The sequence below is a fragment of the Nansenia antarctica genome (assembly GCF_963989245.1).
Source record: "Nansenia antarctica genome assembly, chromosome: 6".
NCBI lineage: Eukaryota > Metazoa > Chordata > Actinopteri > Argentiniformes > Microstomatidae > Nansenia > Nansenia antarctica.
Window position 1 is genome coordinate 74,065,008 of NC_137676.1, and position 14,740 is coordinate 74,079,747.

Genomic DNA, 14,740 nt, shown 5'->3' on the forward strand with positions numbered 1-14,740 from the left:
CACTGCCTCTCCCCCCCCGCTGCTGAATCCCTCATCCACGCCTTCATCTCCTCCCGCCTCGACTACTGCAACTCCCTACTCACCGGCATCACCTCCCGCTCCCTCCATAGACTCCAGATGGTCCAAAACTCTGCTGCACGCCTCCTCTCAAACACCCGCTCCCGTGACCACATCACTCCTGTCCTCCACTCTCTCCACTGGCTCCCCATCAAAGAACGCATACAATTCAAAGTCCTCATCCTCACATACAAAGCCCTCCATAGCCTGGCCCCCCCCTACCTGACTGACCTCCTTCTCCCCCACCGCCCTACCCGTACCCTCCGATCCTCATCCATTGTTCCCCTCACTGTCCCACCCTCAAAACTCAAAGGCTTCGGTCACCGTGCCTTTTCACGAGCCGCACCCCGCCTCTGGAACTCTCTCCCTCAACCACTCAGAGACTCACCCTCACTCCTCACTTTTAAATCCCACCTCAAAACCTACCTGTTCTCCCACGCCTACAGCCTCCCCTACCCCTAGCCATCTCCCCCATCCCTGCCACCCCCGCCCCCCCCCTGGACTTGCATACAACCTCCCCTATCCCTAACCTTCTCCCCTAACCCTCCCACCCCCCTCCCCCCATGGACATGCATACAACCTCCCCTTCCCCGTTCGTTAACTCTGTGTTCTATGTGCTCATGTTATCTGTTGCCTGTTGTTTCTGTGTTTTCCGTTTTTCCCATATTGTCAGCGTCTTTGAGCCTCGGAAAAGCGCTATATAAATCCAATGAATTATTATTATTATTATTAACTGATGGTGAAACAATCCAGATGAATCATTATATTATCAGTCAGACTGGTGATGAACTCTGGGACCCAGAGTCTCTGACCCTGAGGAGAGAGAGTGGATGTGTATAAGAGTTGGTCAAGTTGTGTGTTTGAGTTCAGATGCTGTATTATGTACAAAAACAATACAACATGTACATGTTCTGAAATTCACTTTCCATGTATTTCTGTACCTGCGTATCTTTCCAATGTACATATTTAGCATATATTTCTACATACATGTATTTTCTCGTGTGTGCGTGTGTCAGTGTAGCTCTTGTGAAGCCCTGCAAGTCCAAATGGACAGACAGAGAGATCTGGGGCTGGTGGTCAGAGAGATCTGGGGCTGGTGGTCAGAGAGATCTGGGGCTGGTGGTCAGAGAGATCTGGGGCTGGTGGTCAGAGAGGATGTAGTTATAATTATTACAATAACTGTTTCATCTTCTGCCTCCTCCTTCTCATTCTGACAGAGGCGCCATAGTGGCAGCACTAGTCTACTAGCCTGAACTAGCCCTATAGTCCTTCATTTTAATATTATGATGATGATGATGATGACTGTCAATATCAATAAAGTGTTTATGAAACAAAGAACTGTGTGACCTCATGATGACTCTACACATGTCTTGTTCTATGTGATGTATTTCTATCTGAACGCAGCCCTGTGCAGGACCATGGACAGCTCCTGGGGCCTCATTTATGAAAAAGTACTTGAACGTCATGTTTGACTTTCACGTAAGCACATTGTTCTAAACGGACGTAAGCATTATTTATAAAACGGGCTGTGATGATTTAAAGTTGCGTACGTGCTTCCTTCTATAAATACCAACGCAGGTCAAATGAACGCAGGTGAATGAGGTTTGTATTAACGCCCTGTGATAGCGGCTCAATTATAGCGGCTGAATTAAGCCAAGTGCTATAATATAGGGTAGTCTGGAAGCGGGAGAGGGCAGAGAAGGGTGGCTTCTCGGTAAGTTGCATTTGTAATGTTTGATCATGACAACTAACCAGGCACATGCTTATACTCAGTACTCAAGTTGTAAAAGAAAATCAGGGGAGGTGGTGGATTTTTCTCCAACTGTGCTGCACCTCTGACCGTTACTCTGCCAGGCACAATCATAAGAGAACTGTCATACCTGTGCCCTCCTCTGGCTCCCACAGAGTAGGAGTGTATCTGGACTGGCCGGCCGGCACTCTGTCCTTCTACAGGGTCTCCTCTGACACACTGACCCTCCTGCACACATTCCACTCCACATTCACTGAGCCCCTCTACCCAGGGTTTAGGGTTTGGCACAATGGCTCAGTGACCCATTAAGATAATATTACAAAAAAATAAGCTCAGGCGTTACAAAATAAACGTAAAATACTTTGTGATCAACATTTTGTCTTTATGTATACATTTTGTTGGTAAGTAGCCGTGTAAAGAAGCCCAGCAAGCCCGTGTAAGAAGCCCAGCTGGTCAGTATTGAAAGATCCCTTCAGTGAGTTACAAAACCCCTCAGCTAATGCCTCTGGGTTCAAAACGCACTGTGGTAGTGACCGTTTTGGGTGTACGCCCTTACATATGCACAAAGAATACACACCTTGACGATTCTGTCAGGACACACAACGTCTTTGTACTTGGACTCCCGCTTCGCAGTACTCTTATTTGCGGCATCCAGTAGTCTCCTGACATAGTATGCCTCCAGCCTGGTGAAGATGAAGTCTACCAGTTGAGTGATGTTGTAGGCCTTCAGCCTGTAGGGAAGGGAATTGAGAACTGAATCGTATCAGAATTATACCTCTGAGAATCACGATACTATAAAGGAAAAGATAAGCATTGTAATTCATGGTGCGTGTGTGTGTGTGTGTGTGTGTGTGTGTGTGCGTGTGTGTGTGTGTGTGTGTGTGAGAGAGAGAGAGTCTTTGTGTGTGTGTGAGAAAGTGTCTGTGTGTGTGTGTGTGAGAGAGAGAGTGTGTATGTGTGAATGGCATTGCATCCCTACCTGTAGAAGATCCTGTCCTTCAGAACCCTCATGGCACTCTCCACAAAGTTATTTGTGTTGTTGCCCTGTGTCGGAAGGCCTGAGCGGAGACAGACAGCCCAGTCCATGCGTCGTGTGAACACTGAGGCCAGATGGTCCCTGTAGCGCTGGTGTTTCAGTACCGTCGGGTCCTGGAGAGCCTGGTGGTAGGAGGCCTCCAGGTCCTGTGGTGACACGGCGTACACCAGATGTTTAAAGATCTCTAGGAGACGCTGCCGGTCCCCCTTCGGCACCTGTGATGGAAATGATTGAATGAATGAAATGTTATTTATATAGCGCATTTCATACCCAGAGGCAACACAATGTGCTTCACAAAGGAAAGGAGGGGGTGTATAGGCCCCACCCTTTCAGCACCATTTTCCAGGGGGAAGCAAAAAAACTGTTTACCCATGGGGCCAGATAAATAAGTAAGAAAATATTACTGTATCAAGCTTCTTCATATGTTACACTAGAGCCCACCTAGGCTACGGCTCGATCTATACTAAAGCCTGGTGGAGTGGCGTAACCTAACTTCCTTTGATATACCGTGGAAGTGTGATTTGCCTGACTGACTCTGCCTGACTCTGTGTGTTACCTGGCTAGGGGACCAGAAAACAGCTTTTAGAATAAAATTATATGAATTTCGATGACATACCCCATGGTGAGTGTCCCAGAGCCACCTCCACATGGCCTGCAGCATGTGAAACACGCAGAGGAGGGGAGTGGTCTGAGGGAAGGCATTTTGTAGTGCCTGTCGCAGGGCTTTGCAGTCGTCAGTCATGACGACCTGTGGGCCTAGTTCTCCTCTTCCATAAAAAGCATCCTCTGGAAGGATGGTCATCAGCAACTTGAGTCCTGCTGTGATGGTCCTTTGTGACTCAGAGGTTGTGATGATGACTCCAAGTGGCAGCCCACCTGCAGTCGAATGGGTCAGCAGGAGAAAGATCCTGCTATTCATGCGGTCACAGTTTCCTGACACAAACAAAAACAAACTTTATTTAGCCATGCAAGTCTTTAAATTACCACTTCCCTCATTATCAATCAGCTTTGTGTCCTTCAAACCTGAAGAATCCATGAACATCAGTTCTCCACTGTGTTTCCCAAGCCTGTGGACCCTCTTCATTAATGGAGTGCACACAGCGATGATGGTTTGCCCATCTGTGGTCTCCTCCATCCTCACACAGGTCTCACCCTGCTCCATGGTGTAGGCCTCCAGACGTTGCTGGAGGTTTACTATCATAGCGTTCCCAGATGCTGCTCCATACTCCCTCTGCTGGAGGTTTACTATCATAGCGTTCCCAGATGCTGCTCCATACTCCCTCTGCTGGAGGTTTACTATCATAGCGTTCCCAGATGCTGCTCCATACTCCCTCTCAACAATTGAATAGTATAATCTGTAATGGCAATAAACAACAAATATGTTTCCATCTTTTGTCCCCTGGGAGATGTTACATGCATTAATGCTTACTTGATTATTGTGACTATTTTTGAATATGCTAACGTGAAACTAACCGATAACAAAAGTAGATATCTGGGCAGATGGACCGATCTGCTGAGGCATATAGGTAAACATCACCCTTCTCCTCCTGAAGGTCGTATTTCAGTGTGTTCAGGGCTGAGGAGGGTGAGTGGCCACTCTCAAAGAGCTTCTCCAGTTTCTCCACAGTTTCTTTTGCTACATCGCGCTGCTGTAAGGCCTCGGCACAAGTAAGGCGGTGGTTGTGGGTGTTTTTTATGGTGACATGGAAAAACAACCCCTCTTGGTTGTGGCAATCAACAGATCTACAAAATATGGAACAGAAACATGAGCATGTAACCTCGATTAAACTGTATGTCATGTATATTAATCTCAAAATGATTGTTCCGTTACAGAACAAACCTGGACTTTCGGTTTTGAGAGCAAATGCTTTTTTTAAGCACAAGGTAGAGCCCAGCTGGACAGTTTGTGTTTTTCTTTGTCTGACTTGTGTGCCATGTGTTGTGTTGGCATCTTAAGTCCACCTTTGAACATAGACATTCTTAATTAAAGGTCTTACCACTTTAACAATTATAAAAACAAGAACAATTACTTGAATGATCTTACTCTGTAGCTGTTGCGCTGTGCACAATCCTGAGTAGCAGGATACGTTTTGGCCACGCTCATGGTCATCTGTGATGACCGTTGGAAGTCCTCCAGCCATGTCTCTACCTCCTCCCTGGTGCTGAGTTGGAGTTTTAAAGAGGCCGTGAAACCTCCCCGCTCCAGTGGAGTATATGAGCAGATATTATGGCAGTACCCCTCAGGGACAAGTTGCTGTTTAAACACATTAAATGTAAGGTTAGTAAATCAACCATCACAAACCAACAAAGACAAATATGTAGGTACATAACTGTAAAAGTGCATTTTGCATAATAGGTCCCCTTTAAAATTTGAGTGGGGCATGTAGCACCCTATAATGTAATAATTTCCTGATAATGTAATAACACCTGATAATGTAATAAAATGTCCACTTAACTCCATTGAAAATGTATACAACAGTTAGTTCCGACCAAGTAATTTGATTGGACAAGAGGCATTCCATGAGTTACGATATATAGTATAACAGCACTGGGACTTTTAACTATATGTAGCACTCTGCCGCACAGGTGTTAAATTACTGTTAATTAGACTACATTGTTACTAAGAAGACATTAGCCAATCAGCTCGCAAAGCAAAACTCTCCGTTTTTAAATCCTCAATTTTGGCCGCCATTGGCCAAAAGCTGTAATTTGGCTCTACAAGTGTTAACATGTCATTTTATGAAGTTTTAATATGTTTTCAGGCGAGAAAGTAACCATATATATTCACAAAATTTATCCGGTTTATCAAAATAACCCGTTTATATATCTGATCTGACGTTTTTTTCCCCACTTCTGTGGGAAACTTCGCTAGTTGAACAGTCCCGTTGAGGAACTATTTTTTTTTGATAATCTGTTGTCACTTATTACTGTTAACTAATAAATTGCGCTGTAGAACTGTTGTATAAAAGCAATATCACACTCGAGGTCTTCGTACCTACGACCGAATCACAGCCGTGCTGATATTCAGTATAACACACTCCCTCTCGTGTGATATTGCTTAAGTAATAAAACCCAATAATGTAATAATTGACCAATAATGTAATAAAATAACCTGACTGATATTGTAATAACATTTTTACTGATAATGTAATACCTTCTTACATTATTGGGAATTTATTACACTTTCAGGTGGGTCATTTTTTTTTTTAACTGATAATGTAATACTTGACAGATAATGTAATACTATGTTCATTTTCAATCCAGAGTTCTACATTTTGTTTTTTAAGAATCTAAGACTGTTGTAAGAAATTCCCATTTACATTTTCGATGGAGTTAAGTGGACATTTTATTACATTATCAGGAAATTATTACATTATAGGGTGCTACAGGGCAGGGCCCACATGCTGGCTCATTGAAATGGCTGGAACAGACATACAGTCTACAGTCTTCTGGCTGGAACAGAACAGTCTACCTTAATTGATGCAAAACATTTTGGGCCGGTTTCACAGACAAGGCTTAAGCCTAATCCTAGACTAAAAAACATCTTCAATGGAGATTTTACATTGAAAGTGTGATTTAGTCCAGGACTAGGCTTAAGCCTTGTCTGTGAAACCGGCCCTTAAAATGTTAGACATGTTAGAAGGGTGGGGAACAATGAGCCTGTTACACTTAGAATGTGTTTTTGAGATTAGATTGCAAGTGGACAGCGAGAAACATTGCTGTTTAAACTTGTATTATGCGTCTCCAAAAAAGTGTTCCACTGACCACCTCTGTCCACTTGTGTCCAGATGTCATTGACAGTTCAGCCAAGTTCCTCAGCAAGCATCCAGCGTAAATAATTATATATATAGATATATAGATATATATAGATAGAAAGGATAACGTACACACGACTGCTCGCATCGATTAACATTCCGGAAAGAGGAAGATTTATTTGGCGCTCTAACATTTATAGACATGAACGTAGCGTGAGTATGCAAATGAGATCAACAGTCAACGACGTGAACGTGACATGTTTCTTTATGACTTCTAACACTGTAGCTGATCGGCTTGAATATAATCTAAGAGAGTTCAAGTTTAAACAACTCCTAAAGTTCTGAAATGTTCCTGAAATGTACTGCTCCTTTGATACTGTATTTCCCCTGTGTGGTTGCTTATGCAGTAATATGGTGTGTGGGTAAAGCTGGTTAATATCAGAATAAAACGTGCAGACTGCAGAATGAGTGTTTCTGGTTTATTTTATGAAGCTGTGTATTTTTACACTGTGTTGCCCAGTCAATAAACATGTTTCCTTATGACTTCTAACTTCTCTGGGCGTGAGACACACCACGCCGCATGCTAGCGTTTTACGTTAGCCGTTTACGTTAGCCCAATATTGCTAGCTTATAGCAAGGAGTCTGGCTTTATGAATGTATGAATGGTCTTTATTGTCATTGATTGATTGATTGAATTGATTGAAAACTTTATTAGAAGATTTGCAGAAGTAGGTACATGAAAGTACATATTACATACAAGGTCAACTAACAGGATAAAAACCCAAGAAAGCCACTGGCTTATTTCAATTGGGGTCCTTGATTCTCAATTCATCGTTACATGTAAGACCGACAAAACAAACTAGTACTATCTACAAGAAAATACAGACAAATAACTATTACTATCTACAAGATAAAAATACATCCATCATGGGAAGAACAATACAACAAAACATCAGGTATGTACAGCGGGTAGGACAGGTGGGGACATACACCACAGGTGGGGGCGGGGGACAAAACACAAAGTATGTACAGTGGGTAGTTCGGGTCTTTTAATCTGATTTTTGATTTAGAGGGTCCAGTTACGGATTGCAGCCTCCTGTAAATGTTTTTTGAGAGTGGTTTTGAAGGTGGGCAGTGTTTTGCACTCCTTTAAGATTATAGGAAGGGCGTTCCACATTTTTACTGCATAGTTTGCAAACGAGTTTAACCCCTTGTTTGTGGTGCAACGCGGTTGAACGTGGTTCGTGGAGCTTCCTCTGGTGTTGTATGTGTGGACGTTGTTCACTTTTTGGAAGTATGTTGACAGGTACTTGGGTGTCTTTGTGGTGTAACGTATCTTGAAGACCAGGCCCAGTGCAAGCTGCTGCACTCTGTCAACTACTCGTAGCCAATCAAGGCTCAAAAAATGAGCAGCGGTTAGATGTGTCCTAGGGTTGAGGCCTAGCAGAAGCCTAACCAGTTTATTTTGGGCTGTCTGGAGTCTTGTTTTATGGGCCTTTGTGGTTCTATAGTACCATGATGTTACGGCATAGTCGAAGTGACATTGAATGAGAGCTCCTGATAGGGTCCTCAGTGTGTTTTTACTGACAAGTGAGGATATCCTGTACAAGAATCTAGTTCTATGGTTCACTTTTTTGATTACTTTTGCTGCCATTTTATCTCCGGAAAGATTTGCCTCTAAGATGGAGCCCAGGTATGTAATATCCTCTTTTCTTGTGATATTAATGTTACCCACTTTTATTTTAAAAATTTCAGCCTTTCTGAGTTTAGATGGGGATCCGTATAGGATGGTTTCAGTTTTACCTAGGTGTATTGATAGTTTATTGTCAGCTAGCCAGATGCAGATTCTACTCAGTTCAGTGCTTAGCGCTTTTTCCACCTGCAATATGTCCCTGTCAGAGACCAGCAGAGCCGAGTCATCCGCGAACAGGAACAAATTGCAATCACATGCTGATGACATGTCATTCACATATATTAGGAACAGTAAGGGTCCCAATATGCTTCCTTGTGGAACGCCGCAGGTCACTGGGAGGGGGGGGGACAGTGTTCCGTTCACACTAACCACCTGTTCCCTCCCCTCTAAGTAGGATTGCATCCAGCTCACCGATGTTCTATCGAACCCAATTGCTTTCAGTTTATCTAACAATATGTGGTGATCTACTGTGTCGAAGGCCTTCTGGAGGTCCAGCATGACCATGCCGCAGTACTTGCCCGAGTCCACCTCATGGTTGATGTGGTCGTTCAAATAGAGAAGGCATGTGTCAGTGGAATGGGATGTTCTGAATCCTGATTGAAATTCATACATCAGATTTTTTTCGGTAAGGTACCTATCAACCTGTTCATAAACTATTTTTTCCATAAGTTTCGAGATGGAATTAAGAATAGAAACAGGTCGGTAGTTGCCTGGGTCTAATTTGCTTCCTTTTTTATACAGTGGGGTTACCCTTGCTATTTTAAAGTCAAGGGGGACGTGTTTGATGGAGAGGTTTATTATGTGGGTGATGATTGGGGTAATGGAGGCAGCTGAGTCTTTTAGAAATCTGGCTGGAATATTGTCATGGCCCGTGGCCTTTTCTGAGTGTAGAGCGCCCAGCTTTTTAAACACCTCATCGTTTGACACCATGGAGAGTTTAAAATCATCTTTGCGTACACCCAGTTTATTGTAGAACGCACGGATGTGCTCTACACCATAACGCCCTGAGTGGGGTGGTAGATTGTTAACTAATTTAGTGGCTATGGTTGTAAAGAAAGTGTTTAAGCACTTAGCCACATCCAGCTTGTCTGTAAGGAGAGAATCTCCAGATTTTATGCTGATGTTTGTAGACCTGGTTTTGAGTTTTTGGCTGCAACCTAGTTGGCTATTAAGTAGCTTCCAAAGGTATTGCTATAGTACAGGTACCAAACAACGAAATTTGGGAGGGGGGGGCTCCCCTGGTGCTAGGAAAGAAAAAAAAAAACTTCCGGTAACACCTGCAGAGATCGCTGGAAGAATCGCACGTGTCAATCTTTTAGAAAGTCGATCTGTTCCAGTTCGCCCAGCGGGTTCTCCTCTTCCGCCATCTTTTGACTCCGATGCGATACAACTTCCCGTTGCCACACCAACATCACATCCCGGGTATGGAAGGCCATGATCACATAAACCGGCACGTCTCCACACGTCTCCTCTAGGCGTCAATTCCACACGTCGATTTTTAACGTGTCTACGTAGACACGACGATTTCAACGGGCTGTTCCATTCTACTGATGTCTGGGTGTTTCCATTCTACTGATGTCTGGGTGTTTGGCAAACAGCTTTTAGGTGCATTACCAGTTAACTTTATAATAGTTACCTTTAGAACGATGATGCTGTTTAAACAACAAAAGAAGAAGAAGCAACGAGGACTGGTAACATTAAAAGCAGACATAGATTTCGAAATCTATGTATGTTTGTAATGTTACCAGTCCTACCACTAGGCGTCACTATGCCATATATAATGTATATTCTCATGTATATACACATATAATTTTGCTTTCACTTTAGATTAAAGGAGAGATAGATAATACATAGAGAATTGTATGAGAAAAACAATGGTCCAAACAAATAAAGATTTGAAAAATTATGATAACCATCTTATTGTCTTAGTTTAATGTCATTTCAATACTGCTTCAATACTAACGTTGAAATTACAGTCTTAAAACAATAAGTACATCGAAAACATATACACAGAGCATGTATGTTTACACATGTAAGACAAAGAAAATTTGATTTTTCTATTGTCCCCTATTTCCTGGGGCTCATATAGATTTGACTAATTAGTAGATTAGATTAGATCAGCAAATGTCTGTCCAGCGATTGATATGAAGGGGTGAAAAGTAGGGGAGGATGACATTGAAAGACAACATTATGGCCCATTGGCATATGAACATCTAAGCAATATCACACGAGAGGGAGTGCTGTTATACTTAATATCAGCACGGCTGTGATAGGTACGAGGCCGCAGTTCTACAGCGCCATTTATTACTTAACAGTAATAAGCGAGAACAGATTATGATTTGTTTGTTTATTTAATAATTTATTTTGGCAAGGGGACATCACTTTGCTTGACATTTTGGTATCAACTAAGGTAAACAAACTCATAGTCATGTTACATGGTGGCGGATGTTCAGTGCAAAACAAATTTGGTCTTGCCTGAGTAATACACATTCTGATATCTTATCCCCTTTCTCTTATCTTATCCCCTGACTCTTAGTAACAACAACAAGGTACAAGGTTCATTTATTGGCATTCTATAACACAGGGATGCACAATGAGATGCAAGATATAGTCCTTACAGTCCCAGTAGGTCTCAGGTCCTTACAGTCCCAGTAGGTCTCAGGTGTGTGTGTGTGTGTGTGTGTGTGTGTGTGGGTGGGTGTGTGTGGGTGTGTGGGTGTGTGGGTGTGTGTGTGTGTGTGTGTGTGTGTGTGTCCGTGCTCCGTGCTCCGTTCTACATCAGCACCAGACAACAACATAAAAAGAAATAATATTTTAAATAAAAAAAGAAAATACTAAATGAGATAGTGTGCAATATTAGCAGTGGCTAGCTAGGCTAGTGGCCAGAGTTCAGTAGTCTGATAGCTTGATGGAAGAAGCTGTCTCTGAGCCTACAGCCCCAGCAGGTCTCTCAGGTCCTCTGACCAGGGTTTGCTGGTTGTCTCCCGTGCCAGACTGAAGACCCAGGGTGATAGAGCATTCAGACAGACAGACAGACAGACAGACAGACAGACCCAGGGTGATAGAGCATTACAAACCGTGGCTCCCAAACTCTTTGTGACTTTGTGACCCTTGGTCTGGGAAAGGTGCTGTCCAAATACATTTTACTTACTTACTTACTTACTTCTGTATCTCTTGCCAGATTACTTACTTACTTACTTACTTACTTACTTCTGTATCTCTTGCCAGATTGCAGCAGGGTGAATACCCTGTTGCTGGGGTTGGTATTGTCGATAGCAGTGCACACTGAGGTCATTTAATTTTTCAATAAATATAGGCTATATGGGATGAAAACCTAGAAAATTGAATGTACATTTATTTTGAACATTGTTGTGTGACAGTGCTGTGGTTTTTGTAGGCTTGGGACACTGGGTCTCTACAGATTGTTTCTCTATGATAAAGTGTGGGCTATTCAAAGACATATTACTGAACGGGCCTACCGGGCCCAGGCCCAGGGGCCCCAGAGATCAGGGGGCCCTTTGCATTTCTTGTCGCAGGGATGCCGGTAGAAAATGTCCTACTGTAACTGGGACAAATGAGATTCCTTATATGAACGTAAAAAAACTATTTTGAATATACTTTTGAATATACTATTTTGAACAATTTTATAGGGGCCCACGTCTTGCAAAAAAAAGAGAAGCTTGTGTGGGCTACATAGTTTCTATAGCCTACTCAGATTCTAATGCGAATACAGGCTACATTCCCATTAGATTAATGAGTAGGCTATAGAAACTAGACACTAGAGGGCGCCATTAAAGTTTGTGTACTGGGGACAGGTCACGAGGTCACACTGGTGCAGGTCTTTTACAGATCTTTTATTAAGGCTGAAGATGATAAAAGCCCACAAGGACTACTCCGCGTAATTATCGATTGTGGCCTGCAATCTATGTTTCCAAATGTCTATGTTGCGCTGCGGCTATTTTGCCTGTAACCAATTGCGAAGGGGAGCGGTCATTCTCTGTGCTGTCCAGGATTAAAAACGAATTGCGGACTAAAATGACGCAACACCGTCTCAAGGCTCTTTCTCTCATGGCAATTAAGAGCGAACTGACCAAATCACTGGACTTTAATGATATCGTGGATGATTTTGCACGAAGCAGAGCCAGGAAAAAATGCATTGCATAAGGTAAGACTATTTTATGATTAATTTAGTCTTATAAAGCCATCCTGTGGTTGCTATATATGACACCATAGTGTTGCCAATTGTTTTTGTTTGAAAGCGGTGTATTTTGTTACTGTACATGTACTGTTGTTGGCTTCAATTGAGTGTGACATGCCTGTGTTGTAAATCCTGTGTCGTTGAAATACAGGTGAATTGTTTCTAGTTATTGTGCTGTTGGCTTTGAGTGTTCCTCCGCTGTAAAACCTGTTGAGATGCAGGTAAACGTAGGCTATGTCTTATATGCTGTTGGCATTGTGTTTACTTGCGCTCTAAAAAAAAAAAGTGTTTGCGCTGGGGAGGGGGGGGGGGGCCTTTCTACATGTCCAGGCCCAGGGGCCCATTTTTTCATGATCCGTCTATGGGGCTATTGCACAACAAACATGACACCTTGCCAAAGCCGCTTGGACTACTAAATGTGCGGTTGCAATTCGAAAGAAAAGCCCGCAATGCCATCCTCACGAAGTTGGTCTGCTTGTGAAACTTTACTCCCCCGCGAGAAGTTTTCAAATCGGCAATGCCATCCTCACGAAGTTGGTCTGCTTGTGAAACTTTACTCCCCCGCGAGAAGTTTTCAAATCGGCTCGCCTGCAGGGTGTGGCCTTCCATACGTAGCGAAACGTACCCCCTACGCTGTTGTCGACAGCAATGACGCGACACTCCTCATTAATATGTATGAGTGCCTTGATTCAAGGTTCCTCATTGGCTATGATACGCAAGTCCATTTTAGCGGAGTGGGCTTTCCATATAAACCAGCTCCTTTCCCTTTTTTTTTTTCTTTTTTTTTTTTCTGCAGATGACACCGACTATCAGCATTTGAGCTGTATTCTTGTGTATGAACGGTGCTTTACAGGTTATTATATTATTATTATTAACTATGCAACATGTGTGGCCTGGGGTGGTCCAGTGGTCTAGCACCATGGCCTGGGGTGGTCCAGTGGTCTATCATCATGGCCTGGGGTGGTCCAGTGGTCTAGCACCATGGCCTGGGGTGGTCCAGTGGTCTAGCACCATGGCCTGGGGTGGTCCAGTGGTCTAGCACCATGACCTGGGGTGGTCCAGTGGTCTATCATCATGGCCTGGGGTGGTCCAGTGGTCTATCATCATGGCCTGGGGTGGTCCAGTGGTCTAGAACCATGGCCTGGTGATACCTTCAGTAATGAGGAACGACGTGCTGGCCAGACTACACGAAGGACACCAAGGTGTTGTGAAGTGCAAGGAGCGCGCCCGCCAGTCTGTGTGGTGGCCTGGACTCAGCCAACAGGTAAATGAAATGGTGCTCAATTGCAGGGCATGCATTCAGGAGCGACAGAATCCCAGAGAACCTCTCATGCCGTCAGAGTGCCCTGAAAGACCATGGCAGAAGTTGGGGGCCGACCTGTTCGTCCTGGGAAAAGACACATACCTACTCGTCGTCGATTACTTCTCCAGGTATGTTGAGATTGCCCAATTGTCTCACACCAGGTCCACTGACATTATTGTACATCTGAAGTCCATGTTTGCCCGCCATGGCATCCCGGAGGTCCTGATGTCAGATAATGGGCCTCAGTTTTCTGGTCAAGCCTTCACCTCCTTTGCTGCGTACGGGTTCAGACACATCACCAGCAGCCCAAGGTTTCCACAGAGTAATGGTGAAGCAGAAAGGGCAGTCCAGACTATGAAAAACCTCCTGAAAAAAGCGAGCGACCCCTACCTGGCTCTACTCGCCTACCGAACCACACCCCTTCAGAGTGGGTACAGCCCAGCCCAGCTCCTCATGGGCCGACGTCTGCGCACCACGGTGCCAGTGCTGCCCTCTCGACTGGTCCCTACACTGCCGGACGCGTTCGCGCAGAAAGAGGAGGTGAAAGGGAGGTCGGATGCGGTAAACTACAACCGGCGACACCGTGCAAGACCCCTCTGTGACCTGTCATCGGGAGAGCAGGTATGGGTCACGGATGCTAAGACGTCGGGAACTGTGCTCCGAAACCACTCTACTCCGAGGTCCTACCTGGTGGGCCTGCCCCAGGGGGTGGTGAGACGCAACCGACAGCATCTGATACCCCTACACACACCTACACAAGACAGGGGCTCCCCGCCGCAGCAACAAGCCCCGGAGCCGGCCCCAGACCCGACCCCTGGGCAGGCTCCCATGTCACCTGCAGTCGGAACACAGGCCCCACCTGCAGAGACTCCCACGCTCAGAACAAGGGGGGGGGAGAGCAGTGGTTAAACCTAGGAGGTTTGACATGTAACTGAGAAATGTGGACAA